This window comes from Micromys minutus, assembly GCF_963924665.1.
Source record: "Micromys minutus genome assembly, chromosome: 12".
Classification (NCBI taxonomy): Eukaryota; Metazoa; Chordata; class Mammalia; order Rodentia; family Muridae; genus Micromys; species Micromys minutus.
The window spans coordinates 20,554,013-20,560,946 of NC_137981.1; the positions used below are offsets into that span (position 1 = coordinate 20,554,013).

The 6,934-nt window shown below is 38.4% G+C and overlaps 1 pseudogene across 1 annotated transcript; it reads left to right on the forward strand.

The window, feature by feature from the left end:
- Window positions 1–1,515: 1,515 nt before the first annotated feature.
- Window positions 1,516–3,871, forward strand: LOC308428293 (adenylyl cyclase-associated protein 1-like; annotated as a pseudogene). The gene is made up of 2 exons: window positions 1,516–2,134; window positions 3,263–3,871. The product of its transcript is annotated as an adenylyl cyclase-associated protein 1-like (transcript).
- Window positions 3,872–6,934: the final 3,063 nt, after the last annotated feature.

The window sequence follows — 6,934 nt, forward strand, 5'->3', positions numbered from 1 at the left end:
TCTCTGCATGTTTTTCCTTTGAGTAGAGGAAGGCTAATGATTTGTTTGAGTTAATTTAATGTCCAGCCACTCTGCTGAACTTGTTTATCAGCTGTAGAAGCTCTCTGGTGAAATTTTTGACCTCACTTATATACACTATCATGTAATCTGCAAACTGATGTTTTTACTTCTTCTTTTCCAATTTGTATCCCTTTGATTTTCTTTTGCTGTATAATTGTTCCAGCCAGGACTTTCAGTACTATGTTTAATAGGTAGGGGGAGAGTTGACTCCATTATCGAGTCAACTGATTTTAGTGGGATTGCTTCAATTTTCTCACTATTAAGTTTCTTGTTGGCTGTTGGTTTGCTGTATATTGTTTTTATTATGTTTATGTATGGGCCTTTGATTCCTGTTCTTTCTAAGACTTTTAACATGAAGGAGTGTTAATTTTTTTCAAATGCTTTCTCATCATCTAGTGAGATGACCATGTGTTTTTTTTCTTTGAGTTTGTTGATGTTTATTCTTTTTGTGGACACTAGCAGTAAGCAATGGTTTCCAATATTCCACATATTGTTGTCAATATGTTTTTAGTTAACTTCTTTTTTTCCATTTTTCTTCTTTTTCTCACCACCTGCTCTTACCTTCATTCCTCTTTTTATCTACTATTTTTGTACTATCAATTTCTGTTATAGTCCAGGCTCTGCTTTACCAGTGCTCATTTATAGTCATGTAACTTTGTGGCCATCTTCTATGCTTTTCCTTCCTCCAATCTCTCATTTCATTTTCACTTCTCTTAACATTCATCTTCCATTTTTTTCACAGTCAATTTCATCATTTGATGATCATCATTATTGTAGAAAAAATAAGATATTCAGTTTTAACATATTTATTGTGGTCATAAAAGATGCATTCATACCATATTATGTGTGTAGCTATCAAAAGACAACTTATGGGAGTTAGTTTCCTTTTTCTACCAGATGTATCTTCAGCATTAAATTTAGTGTTTCAGGTTTGATGAAAGATGACAGTACCTACTGAGCCATCTAGTAAAAAGATACTTTTATAAATCTAAAGGTACATTTTGCTCTTAACAAGAAATAGCTGTCTCTGTTCCCCCAGTCAATCTCTTTTTTCACACACTCCTCAAATGCTCCCCTCTCCTCATTTATTATCTTTAGATGTGTGACTATTAGGAGGCTCCCATACTCTAGTAGATAGCTCCATGCTTATATGGGCAGCATTCAGTAGACTTAGTGGATTATAAAAAGAAGAGGTCATGGTATAGGTAGGTTGATGTGTAGAAGGAGTTTAGACCTAGATTTGGGAAATGGGGACTTGTCAGGTTCACACTTTATTATACACGAGTATACAAAAAATTATTATTAAACTGAAATGGCTTTTTTAGGACCTTAGTGTGCTTCACTCTATGACTTTCATGTTCAATGTTAATATTATGAATGTTAAAAAAACAGAATCAAAAACAAAGCAGAAAGTGTTCTCAAGTGAAGGTGGAACTCTTAAGCAGGTGGAACATTATGGGTGACATGCATAATCCTGTAGAAAGATTGTAGAGGGCAGTGGGCTGCCTAGAGGCAGTGTCACATACCTCTGACATACACTGTGGATATGGAAACAGTCCTTCAAAAGGTGCAGTTCCCTATGTTTCAAGCATTTGACCTGATGCTTGCCAATCCCATGGCAGAGGACTAGAAGATGAGTATGGATATTTGGGAAGACATGCAGAAACATGCAAAGATGGTCCTCACGGGCCTGAAGTTAGAGTGAGCTCTCCTGGTTACAGCTTCAGGGTGCCAGCAGGCAGCCAGTAAAAAACTTTCTGATATGTTGGTATCTACCTAGGAGCAGATATATGAAGTTATGCCTTCCTCGAGAAGAACTTAGGCAGCAAGCTGTTCAATCATCCATCAGAGTTTAGTGAAGGCATCCAGGCCCTGGGAAGAGTGGCTCCGGCTGAGAAACCTGGCCCCTTTGTGAAAGAGAAAAATAATATGAGCATGTTTTACAAAAACCAAGTCCTCAAGCAGTACTGAGATTTGTTTAAGAAGCACTATGACTGGGTCAGAGCTTACTTGAATACATGCACAAAACAATAGGCTTACATTAAAGAGTTCCATACCACTGGTCTGGCCTGTTGCAAGATGGAACCTGTGGAAAAGATGTCATTTAACAGAAGAATGAATACAGAAAATGTGGTACATTTACACAATGGAGTACTACTCAGCTATTAAAAACAATGACTTCATGAAATTCTTAGGCAAATGGATGGAACTAAAAAATATCATCCTGAATGAGGAAACCCAACCACAAAAAAGCACAAATGGTATGCACTCACTGATAAATGAACATTAGTCCAAAAGCTTGGAATACCCAAGATACAATTCACAGACTACATAAATCTCAAGAAAAAGGACGAAAAAAGTGTGGATAATTCACACTTCTTAGAAGGGGGAACAAAATACAGGAAATTAATACAGAGACAAAATATGGAGCAGAGACTGAAGAAAAGGCCACACAGACACTGTCCCACCTGGGGATCCATCCCATATACAGTCACCAAACACAGACACTATTGTGGTCCCAAGAAGTGCATGCTGACAGGAGCCTGATATAGTTTTCTCCTGACAGGTTCTGTTAGAGTCTGACAAATACAGAGGTAGATGCTCACAGGCAACCATTGGAAAAAGGGGTCCCCAATGGAGAAGTTAGAGAAAGGACTGAAGGGGTTTACAGCCCCATAGTAAGAACAACAATATCAACTAACAAGACCCCACCCACCCAGAGCTCCCAGGGATTAAACTACCAAATAAAGCGTACACATGAAGCTACCTACCCATGGCTCCAGCCATGAATGTAGTAGATGATGGCCTTGTAGGGCATCAATGGGAGGAAAGGACCTTTGTTCTGTCAAGGCTTCATGCCCCAGTCCAGGGAATGGCAGCAAGGGAGGGAGGTGTGAAAGTGGTGGGTGGAGGGGGGTGGGGGGAGTGTTTGGGTGGGTTGGAGAGTACCCTCTTAGAAGCAGGGGGAGAGGGAATGGAATAGGTGGTTTCTTTCCAGAGGGGAAACCAGAAAAGGGTTTGAAATGTAAATAAAGGAAATATCCAAGAAAAGAAAAGAAACAAGACAATAACCGAGTGGATGGCCATATGGACCTTCTGTGGGATCAGGCACACCTCCTTCCCGGCTGGGTTCATTCCTCTCACAGGCCCTAAGACTTCTGGCTCTGAGGACTGTGTTTTGCACTTAGCATTGTTTTCACAGATGAATTAAGGAAGAACATCACACATGCCCTGATACATGAATCTGAAGACATGAAAAGTCACAAAAACCCTGCTTTAAAAGTCAGTCCAGTTCAGAGTTGCTCCAAACTATTATCAGCACGTAAGCCTCAAATTATCTTCTTCCTCAAGCCAGCCACAAAGAAGGAGCCAACTTTTCTGGAATTGGAAGCAAGAAATGGAGAAAGGAAAACCAGGAGAACATTTCCAACCTGGTGATTGATGACACTGAGCTGAAGCAGGTGGCTTCTGTACAAAGTGTTTCAACAGGACATTGCAAATCAAGGGCAGAATTAACTCCATTATAGTAGCTAACTGTGAGAAGTTTGGCCTGCTGTCTGATGATGTTTTGGAGATTGTGGAGGTGATTACTAGTAGGCATGTCAAATTTCAGGTGATGGGAGAAGTGCCAACCATTTCTATTAACAAAACAGGTGGCTGCCATGCTTACCTGAACACCTTGCTGGACTGTGAGAAAGTCAGTGTCAAATCTCCTGAGATGACCATGCTCAATCCTACAGTGATTTCAAAGAGTTCTCAGGCACCAAGCAGTTCAAGATCTTGTGAAATGGTCATAAGTTGGTCACCTTAGTGACAGAAATCCCTGGATAATTTAGCGTTTGGTCCCGTGCTTTCTCTTTTCACACCATGGGATACTTCTGCATGGAAACGGTTCTTTTCTAAATTTCCTCTGCCTTTCTGCTCTTAAACCTCTTCTGTACTCTGACAAGCCTTGTTCTTGCCTTCACTGAATAAACCTCATGCTGGGATGGGTGGGACATCAGGACAGTGGATCTTCACCAGAAGGTACAGCTTCTGTGCATTGGTTTAGCTGCAGAACAGACTGAACACATGAAGCTGCAGGCCCAGACTTTTAGTTTTGGGGGTCATTTTACCAACCAACAGTACTTGCACAAAATATAGAATAAACTTAACATCAAATGGGAAAAAGCAAAAACTGTTTGTAAGATATTAAATGTCCTGTGGTTTGATCAGAGAGTGCTGTTTTATTTCTTTAAATTGGAAATGTTTCTATTTTTACACATCAAATGTTTTAGTAATTGCTCAAAGGACAAAATGGATTCTTATGTCTTATAAAGCTGAGAGTTTACCAGTATCAGAAATTATTTTCAAGTCGAGAGAAATTCAGTGGTCAGGAAACATACATGTCAGTGGCCTCACCTAAAGGTGATGCATTTGATGTTGAAATGCATTTACCAGTGTATAAACAACCTAATGAAAACAATCAACAAAATAAGCAGTAGTAAATGAAAGGTTTCAGGTCCGAAGAGTCTGCAGAGTTGAACAGACATAGAATCTGCCTGTTGTCATGCAGAGTGCAGACGCAAGCTCTTAAGGCTTCACACTGTACTATCTTCTTAGGGTTTCACACCAGACTGTTGTCCTTGAGTTTCTGTCATATATAGCTGGCAACCTTGCTGATCTCAGTTAGTACAAGAACGTTTGCTTTAATTAGGTTAACTGATCAATATCCAAATCTCATTTTGTTCACAAGATGAGATTTTTACAGTTTTTCATCTATTTTTGCTTCACTTAATTTATGGCCTCCCCATTACTATGTTGGCTCTGACTTCCAGTTTTATGTTCTACATTTGCTGTGTTCTTGCTTTGTTCCTAGACTCTAAGAAATTTGATCAAACTTTCTCTTATTTATTGCTGTTTGCAGATCGTTTTTTGGAATATTTTACTGTTAACAAGTTACTTTCTCATTTTAACTAATTTTACTGAACCAGCTTTTAATGAACAGTAAACTTAGAAGTATCATTCATTTGCAAATCCAGAGAACTGTTGGGCAGGTTTTGTATTTTTTACCCTTCTAAATCCCAAGCAGTTTAACTAATTCACTGCTACAGAAGGAGCCTAAGGTTAACTCATGAACAGTCAGCTGCCCTGATATATGGATAAAAGCTTGAGTACAGCCATCATTGTCAGAGCTACTGGGCTTCAGTGTGGTATAGTATTGGCAGCTAAGCTTCTCAGGAACTAGTTAACTCTGCCTCATGTTTAGAAGACTGGCTTCAGTCACAAAGCTTAGAACTATAATGTTTGGAGCACAAGTAACAGGAGAGAGATCATCTTAGTTCTGATGTTTCTAGAGAGGTCATGAACACACACACACACACACACACACACACACATACACAAAGAGAAAGACTGTTGCCTTAACTTCCAAAGGCTTAAAACCTTACCAGAACAGGTGAGAAAACACAACCCTCCTGTCAGAGGTGGTAGGGGTGGGAGTCGACCATTACATGTCTTAATGTTATAAGTAAGATATTGTTTTTGCCCAAAATGGCTGACTTTAAAACAAAAATTCTTGTTTTTAAATTCAAATTAGCAAAACTCTTTGTGTGAAGCTTTCTTAATGTCTCCTGTAATGATGTGAACATGAATCCAGTGACTGAGATAGATTAATCTCAGCATGCTATATAAGATACATAAAATCATGACACATATGAAAACTATTTACCATTAGAAACTAAGGTGTAAAAATGAGTATTTGTCCTTTAAACATCATACTATCTTTTTGGGACTTCCTTATTTATTTTCGCAGGAGAAAACATACACTCTTGGCTTAATTATTAGAATCCAAAATATAAATCTATAGGAAAGATGAATTGTAAATGACTTTTCCTAAAAATTTTTTAAAAATTGAAAACTTTCTATTACAGCAACAGGTAATTCTGGGATCTATAGTCCATTGTGCCATTGAATGTTAATCAATCATATACGTAACTTAGGAACACAGAAAAATTCACTGTCCTATTTTTTTTCTGATTATATAAATCTCAGTTTTTTTAATTGCTTTACAAAAGCTTTACAGGCTCACCAATTAGGACCCTGAGCTAAACTTTGGCAAGTTTATCAGTGAGAACGACTTCAAAGAAATGTACATTTGATAGTGCAACAGTGGGTGAATGGGGCTTCAGTCTGCTTGTTTTGAATTCCCCTTCTCTCAATAAGGAAGCTTCAGCTGAGTATCACAACTGACTCATTATCTCCACCTCAATCAAGTGAGTATGAAAGCATTCATTATTATTAATAACACTCAGACATTCTATCAAGCAATATCAGTATCATCCTCAGTCCCCAGTAAACACTGTAATTTCTCACCACCTGCCTCAGCACCTCAAGACTTTGTATATAACATAGTCATCAGATTATGTGAGGTTCTCAATATATATATTTAAATGGATTCTGTCATCGTTACTTAAATATGAGGCAAGCAGTTTGCATATCTTCTCATATGAAGGTAATAATCAACATACACGTGTCTCAATGTTTCTGCTTGCATAAGAATTGTGGTTTGCTCACTCTCTTAGTTTTATGATCCTTCCAGTATTTTTAAAGGCAAATAGAAAGACACAGCTGAGAATATTTGAGATGTTAACTCTGCAAGAAATAAATTTAAGTATGAGTTTTCGAAAACAATTTCAGGATATTGCAGGTCATCTGAAGTTAGATAGTGAGCTCAACAGAGGTGTAGGTACCACAAGCTAAGAAACTGTCTTCCACTCTTTAGGAGTGCTCTCTCACCATCCTGCTGTTCCTAACCCCACATCCATAGTACTCAGATTTGATATTGAGGCCATGCTCCATCTTCCTACAGTTGATTTCTTTCAGCAATTCCCTT